This window comes from Adiantum capillus-veneris, chromosome 1 (assembly GCF_014529385.1).
Source record: "Adiantum capillus-veneris isolate H3 chromosome 1, ASM1452938v2, whole genome shotgun sequence".
Classification (NCBI taxonomy): Eukaryota; Viridiplantae; Streptophyta; class Polypodiopsida; order Polypodiales; family Pteridaceae; genus Adiantum; species Adiantum capillus-veneris.
In genome coordinates, this window is record NC_140931.1 from 62,680,099 (window position 1) to 62,694,490 (window position 14,392).

At 42.8% G+C, this 14,392-nt stretch overlaps 1 protein-coding gene across 4 annotated transcripts in view; it reads left to right on the forward strand.

Moving 5' to 3' along the window:
• Positions 1 to 5,923: 5,923 nt before the first annotated feature.
• LOC147464891 (uncharacterized) overlaps positions 5,924 to 14,392 on the forward strand; it is a 42,691-nt gene continuing 34,222 nt past the window's right edge. Inside the window, exons 1-2 of one of the 4 annotated variants that reach the window (XM_086517011.1) lie at positions 5,924 to 6,174; positions 6,280 to 6,374. The gene's annotated coding sequence lies outside the window, so the exon portion shown is untranslated. The remainder of the gene's footprint in view (positions 6,175 to 6,279; positions 6,375 to 14,392) is intronic. The other 3 variants (XM_086517007.1, XM_086517004.1, XM_086517002.1) reach the window with 3 other exon arrangements.

Sequence of the window (14,392 nt, forward strand, 5' to 3'; positions counted from 1 at the left end):
GATAGTTTTAGAAATATCCTGTAGAGGCACATCTGCTTGATGAATTCCTTCAGAATAACCCATGTCAAGGTCAACAACTTGCGAACCGCTTGTTGTACAGTCTATGTCTTCACTAGAACCATTATTAGAGGTAGCATCCATGCGAGCAATCTTTGAAAAAAATTCATATAAATTTGTTCCAGCATTAAATTCATTGTTTACCTTTTCTTCGTTGCTCAAATTAAGCTCCTCTGAAATTGAATCTGCTACTTTTAACTCCGCATTTTCTTTGGCTTTACTTCTTGCAGAAATATGCTCCCATAATTCATCATAGTTGAGGATTTGCATCTGATCCCCTTCACCTTTACTGAAGACAACCTTACTTCGTTCAGTAATCTCCTTTATTTCCCTATCTAGAATCCTTGAGCTTTCGTAAATAAATTCCTCTGCAAAATACTCCCACCGTGTGGGATATTCTTCTGCCAGTTCTTGAACCTGCTTCTTAAAATCCGAGTTTACAACCTCCTCAAAAGCTGCAATCATCCGATCTTCTGGAACATTTCTGCTCTTCATCTCAGCTTCGTAACATGCAATAAAACCTTCTAAATCATATCCTTGAAAAATATAATACTGCTCCCGAACAGCATCAAGTGCTAGCTCTACAGCATCATCAATCTGCTTTTTTATCTGCATGGCTTTTTCTTCCTGCAGATACCCCTAAACCAGTTCCATCATTTTTGGCAAATCTGTAACAGCCAGATTTTTATCAAATCCATTCAAACTGAAATCGTCAATAAATTGCTTCAATTGCTCTGGTATCTCCATCTTTACCTCCCACCCCGGCTCGTTTCACGTCGGGTTCACCAAAGATGTCGGGGGATATGTGTTCGCTACGTGAGCCAGGTAGGCGCCGGGCCTCTGGTTGTGGAAGGTGTGAAAGAGAGAGAACAAGAACAACTGATGCTAGTAACACTGGAAATCATCATACCCGTCAATTAATTGATTAATACATTTGAGTACAACTTATTCCTTAACCAATGCGGGTTGTTAACAGCACCGGCACTTGGATCATCTGCTAACTAGGAGTTTAAGCTCCCGTTTTACAAGATTAACCGGGCCTTTAACGACACCGGGCTTAACACAATGATTAATCAAACTTTAGCTGATGACGGTGATGGAAATTTCCTCCTGTCGCTTTATCTGCCTCAACTGACCTTAGATTCTGTAACTTTATCTTTCTATGTCGGTCTTTCCCTGCTTAGATAGCACTTAAGAGCTTTCTGCAATGCTCCTTTTCATTGCTTAACCTCGTTTTCTCCTTGCCTTCTTGATCATGGCTGCTCATCTTATGCTCGATGAGAGAGAGACTTCATTTTTGCTTAGCTCTGGTTTTTAGGCAATATCTTGCTTTAAATCCTCCCTTGCCGGCTTTGCTAGCCAAGGTCTCCTTCTCCTCTTTTATTAACTCCCTTCACGCCTTTTGCCGAGCTCTCTTGTGAATCCCCTTACTCTTCTCGGCCTGCTCAAGCTCTCTTGCCCTTTCAATCTTCGACCTTGGCTTGACCAGGCTCGCCTTCAACCAAGCTCTCTCCTGTGCTCCTTCGACCAAGCTCTTCCCTTGCTCCTCAACCTAGCTCGCATGTTAATTTTCTCCATGCAAAAAGAAGCCCGTATTAATAGCGTGCCCCCTCCCTTAACAACCACGGCGCCGTCGTTGCTAGGGAGGCATAAAAATGCCTCTTGATGACGTGGCACTGGCGAAAATGATGCGCGCGAAAGCCGACCAGAATGGCTCCGAATTTGGTCGCCTTGGGATCCTGAGAAAATCCCGTCACTGGGTCGTCGGCGTCCGAGTTGCACCCAGCTCGCGATGAGCTATTCCTCTCCCTGCGCAGCTCGTTCTCGCTGCTGCTGAATGCCATGCTCTTTGTTTTTTATTTTCCTCCACACTTAAGCCATTTTTTACAAGTGGGTGACCAACTTAATTTGCTTTTGGGCGGGCGGCAGCCCTTTGGTTGCCTTTAGGCGGCCATTCGATTTGGCTTGGGTGGGTGGCACTTAAAGGGCACCCCATTTGGCATACATACTGACTAAAGCATTGCCAAGCAGTATAGCTTCCTTCATTGGGCGGCCACATTAGGCAGGCACTGGCGTACATGCCGACTAACTTTTTGCAAGGCACGACATCTTTTCACAGTAGTGCTTGATCAATATATATCAATATCATCCATGAATTGAACTGCTCATATTAGCATCTCAGATAATGCCAAAATTACCCAGCTTAGTAGTGCCGACAACTGTCCACAGGCCTCAAGCCGTATTATCTGATCAAGCTGGACTCTGTCTGCCAAGCCCTAAATCCCATTAGACTTCTCAAACTGCATAAAATGCATACAAACCCTGTCGAAGCTGTAAAATTCCCAGCTGAGACACCGACCGAGCCGATCGGACCAGTACGAAACCGACCCTCGGTGAATCTTTAACGGCCAATATCCTGGCGACCGGAACTCCGATCACTGATCTGAAAAGACCGACGCGCTCCACAAAGTGAGCACTTCAGCCCGATGCATTCATTTCAATTTTGTCACCTCAGTTGCAGTTGCCCAATCCGGTATGGATCTGCAATTGACTTGAACTTCAAACTGCCATAACTTCCTCACTGTAACTCCAATCGATGAGCCTTAAAGACAGGCCGATAGAGAACTTCAAGCACTACAGTTCTAGATCATAATGTTCCATCTATGCTTACTTCAAGCATACTCATTTTTGGCATCATTAAGGCATCTGTTGGCCCTTTTAAGTCTTATCTGGCATAAATTAATCATTAAGCTTGGCTTGTTAACAAGCCATGATCACTGCTCACTAAAGGTGTAGGCTTTAAAGAAGCTTATCTTGCATTTCTCTCCTCTTTTTCTCTTCATGGCAGCGGAGCTGCACGACATCGTCATGATCGTCGTTTATTTCCATCAAATCCATTAGGCCAAGTGTAGAATTTGGAGGAAATGGAGAACTACCATCAACAAGAACCATTGTTGCCTATAACAAACAAAAACATGTGAACTCCTTATGAAGTAGAATAACACATTTTGGACACCTCAAACAATGTACAAATGAAATACTTTAGGGAAGGGTATATGGAACACTCATTACACATAGAATGTAATGAAGAAATGTGCCATTACAAAACACTAGTACATTGAAGATACTGAACTGAAATCATGGTGACTTGCAACTACAAATAAGGTAATGAAGGATCATGGCATATTGTAACACGAGAACAATGAAACTAATGAATGGAAACCAGGGTGGCTATGTAGCTATGTTTAGACACTTATTTGCAAACTTATTGTGAGACATTATTCACGTGCATGACATAGCCCCACTCATCCTATAAATTCTTTGAGGACTCCAACCATGGCGCCAAGTTCAAAGAGAGGGCCTCAATTGCCGCAACAATCTAGCATCCAAGGCCTCCTGCTTAGCTGAAGAGGTTCATATTTACTCTAGCATTTGCTCACCGGTGTTTTCCATCTTTGCCAAGGCTTCATCCACTACCTTGCCCCCTTGCACTGTACGGCTATTGTGGTTTACACCCAAGTTGTTGGTGCCAATGATGTGGTTATCTTTATCTTGTGCAACATCAATTCCCTGGTCTTTGTCTCCTTCAATAATGGACTCTACTATACCACTGTGGATGAAGCATGAATCACATACTCCACATGGGCGTTATTATGCATGTACTCATCAATCACATCAAACCACTTACATGTGCATTCGTCGATGTAGGATTGTGGAGCCTATCTGCCTTGTATTCCTTCTAAACTCACCACCACTTCTTGCGACACCCCTCACCATCCAAAGTCGGAGTACAAGGATGCCAACCGAGTGACAATCTTGCTCCATAAATCTTGTCCTTGTTTCTGTGGCTTATTGAATTGATCATTGATTGACCCTTAGATGTGAGCAAGTTGTTCCACCCAATAATCCTTCCACAAGGACTTCCCCTTGCCCTTGTCCTCGTCCACGTCCTTGGAGTTAGCATTGGAGGCCTTCTCTTTCTTGGTCGCACTTGTAGGGGCCTCCTTGGCTCCAGTAGCATGTTGGGTTCTCTTTGCATTTTTGCAACCTTTGGAAGCTTGCATAGGAGAAGGAGGTGGAGTCCTCACTAGGAGAACTCACAACAATAGAGGAGGGAGGGGCAAGAGGGGGACTTTGTGAGTATTGCGGGAGAGTGGGTTGGTTGAGTGCTATGGATTTAATTAGTGGGGGGGTTGTGGCGTAAGCATGTCCTCACCACTGCGAGGTGAGCAAAGCCATTATGAAAGGGAAATGCCATGGCTTGTGATCCATAGCCATAGTAAGGTTGTTGGGAGAAAGTGGAAAGGGATGGGATGTCGCTATCTACTTGGGAAATTTTTTGGGAGAACTATTGTTGGGAATCCATTTGAGTGAGTACCCAAGCCAGGTCCGAACAACAGTGAATAAATCATACTACACCAGCAGTGAACAAAGCATGCTAATGCAACAATGGACACAAGACACTTTAATATGCAGAGAACAAAACATGGTATACCATAGGGTGTTGCATTTTTGAAAAGAGTGTAAGTATTGAAAATTATTATGGAAGTTGCTGAACAATAGACTCTTGCATATGCAGAGAACATAACATGCTATACCAATGGTTTCTATACTTTAAAAAAAAGCGAAAGTATCGAAAATAATTATGAAGCTTGCATGATTTGAAGAGTACCTAATAACGACTGTTGAAAGTGAAGTTGCGTTATGATGTTGCAGTGCAGATCCTCTAGGCGTCCAAAGGATTCAGGACTCTCATTAGACGACGAACCTTCTTGCTGCTGGTAGATCCAAAAGCGATGAAGTACATGTGCAGGGTGGCATCCACAACGCAAACAACTCCACAGGCTCATACATCCATTATCCAAGAAAGATGAAGCTTGCTCAAAATACAAAAATACGCTACACAAAATCTGACGGAGCCCTGTAACGATGGTGTGGCACGCACAATGCAACAAACAATCTATGTTGGCCAGAGCAGAAGTTACGATGGCTGCATGGGTGCTAGGGGGTGGCAAGCCAGAAGACGTACGTTTGCAATTTCCTATATTGGCATCTCAAGGAGGAGGAGGAGTTGATTGTGGGGCTACCTACTTTGGGATTGGATCAGCTACTAGTGGGATCTCTCTCTCTCTCTCTCTCTCTCTCTCTCTCTCTCTCTCTCTCTCTCTCTCTCTCTCTCTCTCTCTCTCTCTCAATTGGTTATCCCAATTTCCTCTTGAAGAACAAGTATTGACTAGAAAGTTGTTGAGCAAATTTGGAGTCCTCTAGACCACAACACCAAAGACGATTTGCGAAAGTGTAGTCCATTTTTTGGAACATCACTTCCGCTAGGGTTGGCTACCCATGTCTCTATTTGACACCCTCAATTTTTAGAGGGGATCTACGGTCTCAGATCATTGTTGATCATGGGCCGTCGATTCATTAAGAGGAAATAATAGATTGGGTGGCATTCGACCTCACAACCTCCCCATCCCAAGATCAATACGTTACCACTACGCTATTACACGCGTTTTGATAAGCATGTATAATGGTAGCATCATATTGCATAGATCTGGCCTGCCACGATCTTAGTTCACAACGAGTTTACCTCGAGTTCACATCGAGTTTACGCCACAATACTATAGTACACATACGTTAAAGAGTTCACATCTAGTTTACATGCAAGTTCACAACTAGTCCACATTTGTCCGAGTTTACATCTGGTTTACATCAAGTTCACATCTGGGATCAACGGTTGTGATCTTTGCCGACAAGCGACGCCGATTTTCAACCCTAGATCCCCTCTAAAAATTGAGGGTGTCAATTAGAGACGATCTTGGGATAGTCTCTCTCTCTCTCTCTCTCTCTCTCTCTCTCTCTCAAATACGAGATTCACCATTCTACCGCGCTGATAGCTCGCATGCGCGGAGACTTTACTTTTCTTCCGCAAAAGCAGGACTTTCTCAACGAGAGCATTTTCTTGCATGCTGTCTGCCTCTCCCCTCTCCCTCTCTCCTTGATTACCACACAAGCACCTCTCCAGAAGCAAAATATCCTGCCGGGGCCACTGCAGGTAAGAGCCCCATTGCTCACATAATCTCCGTGGAAGTGCGTTCCAATAACACTAGCTTATTGGAGGTATATACAAAATAGGCGAATCTTTGTGAGTGGATTTGGGGAGCTCATGTGTTAGTGGTGTAATTAGTGAACTCCATGCGTTGGTTGTTTTTGTTTGCTTTGCAGCTTTGATGGGACGATGGAATATCTCAAATTCAGAGTTCGTGAAATCAGCTCGAGAATTTCAGACTAGCAAGCGCAGAGCCAGCCATTACAAGAGTGTATGCTTTTGATTGTGTTCCTTAATTGATGAGTACATACATGTCTGTTTTTTCCTTTCTGGCTTGTAAGCTTTTGATTCTGTTCCCATTTGTTTCTAGAAGGCATTAAAAAAAGCTTTAGAATCCATGTAGAATAAGTTTCTTGGACATTGTGAACGTCTCAGAAGAGTGAAAGCCTTGATTATGGGTAAATGTTGAGAGGGGGGCCAGATGGATCAAACATGGGTCCCCCCATATTTTCACTCAAAGGCCTTTGAGTCCCCCCATATTTTCACTCACCTGTACTAAATGGTTTGATTCTTTGAAAAAGGGTGAAATGGTGTGTTTGGGAAACTTTTGCAAAATGGCAAAAGTTTGCATAGTTTCCTTAGTTTTAGGAGCATCATAGGTGGAAATGGAAGTTCTTTGCCTAATTTTGTAACTCTTTTACTTTTCACATGGGCATGGAAGCATTCCTTTTTGCATGAAAGGGAAACTCCAAAGGTTCAAGGCTAACATTGAAACTCATCGTGTGGCAGCACTTTGAGTTAAATCGGACCACCTGTTGATTGAGTTTCGAGACTTGCACATGGTGCAATTGGAAGGGGAAGGGGGGGGGGGGGGGGGGGGGGGACTATTCACTTTAACTTTCCCACGCTAAAGGAATAGTTTTGAAACATGAAATTCAAGTGGAAAAGCGTACTCACAAACCATTATTAGGAGAAGCTATTCTCTAGAAAGGAGGGAAACTATTCCAACACATCCATTTTAAACTTTTGCATTTTGGGAATAGTTATTGAAACACACAAGCTCAACCTTAGTGTGTGAGTTTTGAAACTCACCGCGAGAAATCTATCTTTGTAAATAAGTAACAATCAAGTAGACAATTTCCATTGTAACATAAAGTTACTTCATGATGCTAGACGATAAGTCAAGGTGTGTCTCATGGTTTGGATTTGACATGCCATTGTTTGTAATGCTCAACAAAGTTTTTTTTCATATAAGAGGATCCATTTGTTGTTGGACAAAAGGTTTAAGGTTACAATGTGGCTTGATGGATGCGATGCATGTATTTTATTTTTCCCTTGCAAAGCTCACTCTTGGTGGTTACTGCATCTTTATCAGATGGAGTTTCATCATTTCCAAATTGTTTGTCAAAAGGTGGTGAACCTTGTGCTTGATAAATGTTTAGCCATGTTCACTGTCCAGTCAAATGGCACTGTAACTAGTATCCAAGTGTTCTTGCAGTTGATATTGTTTGAATCATATCCATAAAGAAATGGAATGCATAGCTGTCCGATGATTGCTTAGATGATTTAAATGAGGATGTTGGAGATTGTGCACTTCATAGTCATTTATGCATATTATTGATATATTATTATTGGTACAATGTCAAAAAGTCCTAAAATCAGAGACAAGGAAGGCCTTGGGCCATCATTGTAAACAATCTGAGTTGATGCAAGTTGGTTTGTCTCAACTAATTCTAGAGCTATTTACTGCTGAGTGCCTACGTTTCTGGCATGGTATCAGAGCTTTTAAAGAAACGCGCCTGGCATATCTGCTATTGAAGGCTACATTGCTTAGCATCACTAGGATCAATCAAGGGAGTTGCTGGCTTCGGAGCGGTTGGAGCCTCAAGTGGCCGGCCTAAGGCGGCTAGTCTTTGAAGGATAGCGTTGAAGCAAAGAGCAGCAGGCAGAGATGAGTAAGAGGAGGAGACGCGGGTAGCAAAGCAGCGTGGACCTCCAATGCTTCCCCTTTTTTTTGCCGCCAACGTCACCAGCTACTGATGGCGCTGTTGGTCCTTGTGTTTTTTTTCCTTTACGGACAAACTGGAGTCCGAGTACCGACTTCAGAGAGGGAACTTTTTTTTATTAAAAGTGAAGGCGTTTGCGATGGCGCCTCCGTGTTGTACGGGAATGAATGACAAGCTGAAAGGAGACAATTATGCGCATTGGAAATTGACTATGAGCCAAAAGTGTGAGATCCCCAACCCAAATCACTGGGGCGACTTTGATAGAAAGACTTTCTTTCACTCTCGAATGTCATTGACGACACCTCGTCCCTATATAGAGAGCAAGGATACGAGCAACAAATGAGAAGAAAGTCTCTATTCTAATTGGGCGTGGTCTACTAGGCCATACTCCATAAGTCCGATCGATAACCCGAAGGTTATGATGGAGCTAGAAAATTGGAATTATCCTAACAAGTCCTTGCTTTAACTTATAGAATGACGCCTTTTCGCCCACGTTTAAGAGGCACGGCCGTCTTCCATAATAAGTGACTAGTCTTGACTCTAATTCTTAATCTAACTACCTTTTATGCATCGTAAACTTGTGAAAAGTATCCGACTAAGCGGGCCCACTCGTCCATAGGATGACGTCGTGAGAGCCTCCATCTTCCCACTTTCCACACCACCACTTATCCATTAGCTTGTTATTTAATTACTACCACGCTGTTTCACATACACAAGCATTGTTCATTGATTATTTATGACACAATGCTCGTTAAAATAATCCTTCAAACATCACCCATACAATGATTAGTCAAATTCTAACAAGGCAGTTTTTGACATAATCAATGAATTCAATACAAGACTCTTGCTGCTAACCACAGACTTCCTCTACTTAACGAGTAGAGCCTTTTGCAAAGGTTTTTTTTTTGCGAACCGCGAAGTGCACAACTTCTTGCTACCCTCGAGGCATCTCGCTACCCGCAAAGCATCCCGCTACCCGCGAGGCATCCCGCTACCTGCGACGTTCCTTCAGCATACAATCAATAATTTTCCTTCATACAATTCTTAAACATAGTCATGCAATTTCTATTGCTAATCAATAGTATTTATCAAACAATCCTTTACTTTCTCTATAAAAAATCACATGTTTGTTTCGTGTGATTCAATCACGTTTTACAGATAGTTTTTAGGTAATCCTAGGCTTAACACACCTAAAGGCACTTGGGGTGAAGAGAGAGTGCTAAGAATAGCGAAAAGCTGACTCTATTGCGGTAACAATAGCATAACTCTCTTTAAACGACCTCGGATGAAAATGTGTTCAACACGAAAGTTGTTCGTTTCGACGTTTCCAATAAGAAATCGGAAGAACTCCGCGAGATTGGCCTTTTTTCGCGAGTAATTATAAAAGTTCTTTCACTAGGTCTCTTTTTACCAAAATTACTCCTCCTTCCCATAAAATTAGACTAAATCTCCTCTAGCTTTTCCTTTGGTCAACTCTTATTCCAAACCAACCATAGTATAAGTCATTAATTTATCCTCCAATCTTTAACAAGCTAATTGTCTTACATTAAACTATTGATCTCGGACATACAAAACGTCGTAACTAATGATTATGGCGTCCGATTGACGAGCTGTAAAATCCTAGAATGTGTCTTTCGATATAATTAAGTCAATAAAACACATCACTAAGATCAATTAATCATCATATCATGGTGCATAAAGCCGCACCGTAATTTCGAGATATCTTTTAACTTACCCTTCATTTTGCCATAAACTCTCAAATGATATTCGATTTTTTGACCTGATTTTTTTGATAAAAATCTCTAAAACTTGGCCAAAGTATGAACTTCAAAAATACTTCTGGAAACATCGAAATTATTTTATTGATAAAGGTCAGGCATATTGACAAAGTAACTACATCATCTAAGGTAGCATCCTTCTAAGGTATCTTGTTATAAAGTGTTGAGATTTGTTCCAAAAAGGTACTTGAGGAGTATCCAAGGTTCTTGAGATTCCAATTCACTTTGACTTGGCGTTACAATCTCGTCATCATTCAAGATTGCATCCACCAACTTGATTGCTTGGTTTTGTCCAAGTTACTGTTGTGGCTCTATTAGCTAACTTTGGACACTTGTGGTGATAGTGGCCCAACTCATTGCACTTAAAGCAACGAACATTTAGCTGAGAGGAATTCTGTGCACGAGCTACATAACCTCCTTACTAAGGTCTAGGATAAAAAGATCCTCTGGTTGTGTAGCATTATTAAAACTTGAATTCCCATCAAATCTTTCTCTTGATCCTATAGAAATCTGCTCTCGTATTAAGGGTCTGGCACGTAGAAGTGCATCTTGGATAGTAGTCGATCTCATTGCTTCCAATTGTAAACTAACCTACTCATTAAGTCCCTGACAAAATCTTGTAACTTGTTGTTCAATGGACATCTTAGGGCATAACGTTGCAAGGTCACAAACTTGGAGTAGTACTCTTTCAAGTTCAATGAGAGTTGTCTTAACCTAAAGAACTCGTTTATCGTTAAGGCTTCATGTGCAGGAGATAAGTATCTCTCTTTCACTGCCTGCTTAATCTCTGACCAACTCTAGGAATCTTCAGATATACCCATGTCACGACAGTGTTGCTTCCACCAGAGCTTAGCTTCTCCTGAAAGATGAAATAAGGCTAACATGGATCGATTCACAGCTATAGTTCCTGCTGCTGTGAAATAGTCATCCATGGTCTCAATCCACTCTTCTGCTCCTTTCTCAATATCTGTTCCTTCTCCCTTGAACGAAGGTGGTTGCATCTGCTTAAGTAGCAACTTCTTTTCTTGAACTTCTATGTATACGGCATTATCTTGAGGATTTCCTTGAGGTGCAGCGGAAGACTTTACGATTCTTTAGCTCAGGAAGTGTGCCTTGCACAGATTTAAGGTTCCTTTTACTTCTTACTGAAAGAATGTAGAGAGATGAGAGAGGGAGATAAGTGCAATCAGATACTGTAAGAGATTGTTCTGTGAGTGAGAGACAGAGAGGACATACACCAGATGGGGTCCCAAACCCCCCTCCAAGGGCCCCCCACTCCGTTATGGAATGGTATTTGCTTTTAGATTGCACAAATTTGCTACAAGAATACTGATGCAGTAATGGGTTGAAACGGGTGCTAAAGAACAGTTCTTCGCGATGGAAATGCTAGGAACTGCATGCTGAATGCTGTGGTGCTGTGGTACTGTGTCAAAAGAAGGTACTGTAGGGCTGAAATTTGATGTACTGTAGGGCTGAAACTGAGGTAACTTCTGGCTGAAAACAGGCTGTACTTGAGGCTGATTCCAGGGCTGATCTGGAATATGAAAACTGAGGCTAAAGTGCTGCTATTGTAGGTTGATAGGTTGGCTGTCCACTTGATGCAAAACGCAGGTGCTGCAGGGCAGTATACTGCAAAAATGCAAGGTGGCAAAGCTGAGAAAACGCTGGTAGGCTGATGGTAGGCGATGAGGCTGGCAGAGGGCAGCAAATGGGTAGCACTGCCTCCAGGGTATCTGCTGGGGAAAACGCAAGCAGAAGGGCTCTGCTAGCGTGGGCTGCTGGGTGCTAGAGTTAAACTCTAGAGTTATCTGGCTCGTGAGTTCTTCCTCTGACTTCTTGCTTCTTGTTCTAAAAGTGACCCCCCAAGGGCCCCTTTTATATGGTCATTCTGGTCTAGAAGTTAAGACCTTATAAATTTACCCTTCTTACAGATGCACAAATCATGAGTGGACCTATCAACATGAGGCTACTTATGAAACCATATGATGTCCAAAATCACATCACATCTTGAGTCTAGCAACAACAAAGTCACGCTTAAAACTCCTGCGACTGAAGGACAAATGAAACATCAGAACACATACGAGTAAGTGATGCATTCATCCCTGCAGCAAACCCGGTTACCGGAATCTCCGGCATCGGCTGAGCCACAAGCTTAGCAGATTGCACCACATGCTCACAAATAATATCATACTCACTGCCCATGTCAAACAAAACATCCACTTGCAGATCATTCACATGCCCAATGCACTTGAAAAGTTCATTAGAGAGTGCCTGCTTAGGTGCTGTTTCCTGCTGAGGTTCTTTTTCTTGCTTAGATTCTTGTACTGACTGAGATGCTACTACTGGCTGAGGTTCTACTATAGTCTGAGGTACAAAGATGGACTTAGTGCCTAATACTGATTGCGGGTCGTCTACTTGCACAAACATAGGTGTGAGTGCAGCATTGACCTGAGCGGGAGCACTAGGCTCACTGCTTGAGGTCGCACATGATTTAGGACAATCCTTCTTCACGTGGCCTTTAATATGACAATCGAAACATCTGCCATCTTTAGCATAAGAGGTTGTTTCTTATCAATTTAACCATCCTCCTATGATTCCTTTAGCGACTTTCTTCTCAGGTGTCAATACTGTTGCCACCTAAGTCGAAGTCTTTTCTTTATTATCCTTATTAGAGTTAGTGTTTTGAGACTTAGCAGATTGAGAAGATGGAGATGAGGAGGAAGGAGAATTCTGCTTACCATTGTTCTTACCGTTTTGCTGATTCTGTTGGTTCTGCTTGGTACTGGAAGAGTCCTTCGTGACTTCTTTCGGCTTACCTTTATTGTGCTTCATTTCCTGTTTTAATGCGATCCTTATTGCTTCATTGAAGTTAGTGAGGCTCATCAATCGGACGTCGAACTTGATGTAATTGTCCAACTCGGAAAGGAAGGACTCAAGTCGATCCTCATCCAACTCTCTAAGCTATACACCTAGCTGTAAAATTTTGTTAGAAAAAGACATAACAAGTGTACCATTCTGCTTTAAAGCACATCAATCTTCCTTTAACCTATCTATGTACTGGGGTGGCATAAAACGCTCTTTAAGCTTCCTTATGAAGTCCTCCCAACTGAAAGACAGTGGTTTCTCCTCGTAAGAGCGAGGAGTGTTCCTCGTGAGCTTTAAGTTGTGCCTCTTGCCAAGATTGACACCAATTGATGGCATCTCCAGACAAATGCATAGTAACTAATAAAACTCTATTGTTTGAACTCTTCTTAGTGGTAGCAAAATAAGCGGTAGATTGATGAATCCAAGAAAAAATTTCAGTAGCATCCTTCTTACCGTTATACTTACTAAATGTCAGCTTCTCTGTGATTGTTGAGGAATGTTGGGTACTGCTCGCTCGTCATTATGACTCGGCGGTATCGGAAGACTCGGCTCTAGAAGAGAGAACCGATTTGACAAGGTCCTGCATGTTCTTTTCCCGAGATGCTTCTCGCGTTGCTTCGGCTGCTAGGCGTTTTTCTTCTGATGCTAAATGCTTTTCTTTAGCTGCCAGACGCTTAGCTTCGCGCTCTTGCTCCAAAGCCAATTGCTCGTCTTCAGCTGCAATGCGTTGTGCTTGGTGCTCTCTTTCCATGGCGATACGTTCTTTCTCAACTGCGAGACGTTGAGTCTCCCGTTCTTGTTCTGTTGCTAGTCTCCTAGCATCCTGATGCATCATCATGTCCATCATGGACTTCATCATCATCTCCATAGGCGAAGGTGCGAGAGAATATGGTACTGATCGAGGTGTAGATGAACCAGACGACACAAGTGGTTCTGCTCCTGTGAATGGAGAAGGTGGAGGAACATCCCTCCCTGTGACATGAGAGGATGGAGGATCAAGGACTTCCCATGGTGTGCCACTCTCTTCTCCGGGATCTGTCATGTCCTCACGAGACGCGTCCATCCCGCTTCGGGTGACTACCATGCATTGCTGATACTTGCGCTCAAGAAGGAAAAAAACTTTTTTTTTTGTTTTTTTGTTTTCTTTGCCCACTTTCAAGCTTCTTCCGTAAGTGCATCCCTTGGTGGCCTTACGCTCACACCAAGGTTGCTTTCTCTCACCTCACCTCGAGTGGTCCTACCGCAAGTGTAAGACTGCTCTTGATGAGAGGAAGGCTGAAATTATGGGGAGACTGGATAGACCTTTCTTTGCTGGGTTACTTGCCACTCTTCAAGACGCATAGATATTAGATAGTTCTGCCTTAAGCTGCGAAACCAAGGCACTTCAAAGCTCTGATACCAATGTAAGGTGCAGCGGAAGACTTTATGATTCTTTAGCTCAAGAAGTGTGCCTTGCACAGACTTAAAGGTTCCTTTTACTTCTTATTGAAAGAATGTGGAGAGATGAGAGGGAGAGATAAGTTCAATCAGATACTGTGAGAGAATGTTCTGTGAGTGAGAGACAGAGAGAGAGAAAGAGGACATACACTAGACGGGGTCCCAAATCCCCCAAGTCCGTTGCCGGAATGGTATTTGCTTTT